We start from the raw sequence: 2,054 nt of genomic DNA, 5'->3' as shown, positions 1-2,054 counted from the left end.
AAGGGAGGAGGAGCTTGGTTGCTCGCAGAAACGGTCCACAAAGGTCTTCCAATCCAATAAGTCTCGTACTTGTGAACGTTAATTCATGCAACGGTACTTCACGAGGACTATCGTTATAGCGTGGAACTACTTGTTCAAGCCAATATTGTCGCATCAATCGAGAAGGACAATAAAAAGTCAATTTGAAATACTAGGAACGCGACAAATAGGAGGATCATTCATACCAACCATCCTAGTAAGCCTCATCCACAAGGCACACCCACCGAATGGAAAATTCTCTCTTTGCAAAGAAGACCTTCCAATCATCATACGACATGTTCGCAGAGTAATTCTCCTCCTACGGACAGATCATTGGGACCATATTTTTCAATATCGTCGAGGGCTTTAAAAAGTTCTAAACGCTCCATCAACCAAATCTGCAAAATAAATAAAAAATCAGTCAAAAAAAAAATTGCAGAAAACCACCGTGACACGGCAGAATGCACCGTGTCACGGCAGACATGCACCGTGACACGATGACAGTCTTTGTGTCACAGGGGCTAATCAGAGCGCGTTTTTTACCTGCAAAAGTACTAGAGAGCCCTTCCTGGTGGCTTTCCGGTCAGCTTTTGCTTCGTCAAGGCCGCGTAAAGTTTCTCCAAGGTAAGTAGGCATAGGAGATCTCCCATATTCAACATGTTCAAGCACAGACACTAAACATGCATGTCCTACCCTACCGTTTGCAAATAAAAGCTTGCTAAACATGCAAAAAATATAAGCCCTTCCAAGGTATACATGATAAGACTCAAAGACAGGGCGATTGAAATATAAATTTGCAAGTTTTTTCTAAATCTACTTCATTACCACACACAATTTTATTTAAATCCGGATCTGTCAGACTCATATAGCGTTCAAAGTCTTGGTAATAATACTCACATAGGGTAGGCATTGCAATGAGATTTTTGGCAGGAAAACTAAAGATGCACCGAATTCCTCCGCAGGGGACAAATTTCATCATAATCAAATTTAAAACAATGTGTTGTGGATTCCAATAATCTAAAGCTGCCCTAAGAAAATCCTGTTCAATTGCTACATGCCTCAAGGCTAATAAGCCTCTGACATTAAACAATTTCAGCTCTCTTTTGTCAGCATTGGTCAAAGAATAAGACCAGTCGCGCAATGTATTATCAAAATTTTGAGACAATATTATTGAAATATGAAATTCTAATTATTTTATGTTTTGTAATTATGCATATCACGAATAAACTGGTCCTCTTTTATAGCCAAAACGTTTGGAAATACTCAAAATCTATCTTTCTATGTGCACAAACTACACCGTTGCAGAATAAGCGCACTGTAACACGGGAAATTCCGCCGTGTCACAGGAAATAGTGCCGCGACACGGCAGGCTTTGCCGTGACACGGTGTACACAGCTGTGTCGCGGTGCCCACGCGTCTTCATATTTTTATCCGGATTTTTATCGTTTTTCCTTCACCATTTATCTTCTAATTTTGTTTTTCGAGAGTTTTATTCCTAATAAAATTCTCCATTTGTTTTATCTTTTTTATTTTTTATTTTTTTTATCTTTATTAATTGTTATTATCTTATTTTTATTTTCTTTTTATTTTTAGGGGAGTTATAAAACTTGCCCCATTTTTCTTTTTTATTTCTTTTTCTTTTGGGGAAATTGTAAAATTTGTCCCATTTTTTCATTCTCCTTTTTTCTTTTGGGAAGGTAGGTACCCTCCACTTACGATTTTTTCGCGTCATTAATAAATACACAATCACTCACAATGAGTCTCAAGCACACACTACTACACACTAATAAATGCATAAACTCTGAATAAAATATACAAAGTGAACCGTGATGCATAAACAACGTCAAGTGTCATCAACCAAAATACAAAATAAAAAACCCTCGGTCAAAATATAGAACTAGAAGAGTGAGGATCAGTGTCATCTCCAGCCTGCGAATACGGGAACGGTGGACCAAAGAGTCCCTCCATCATCCGGGTACGAGGAGTAGTATCCTTACTGGTCCCTGTAGCTCTAGTAGCAGACAAATAAAAACGTC

The sequence above is a fragment of the Chenopodium quinoa genome, unplaced genomic scaffold (assembly GCF_001683475.1).
Source record: "Chenopodium quinoa cultivar QQ74 unplaced genomic scaffold, ASM168347v1, whole genome shotgun sequence".
Classification (NCBI taxonomy): Eukaryota; Viridiplantae; Streptophyta; class Magnoliopsida; order Caryophyllales; family Amaranthaceae; genus Chenopodium; species Chenopodium quinoa.
This window is presented reverse-complemented; position numbering follows the sequence as displayed.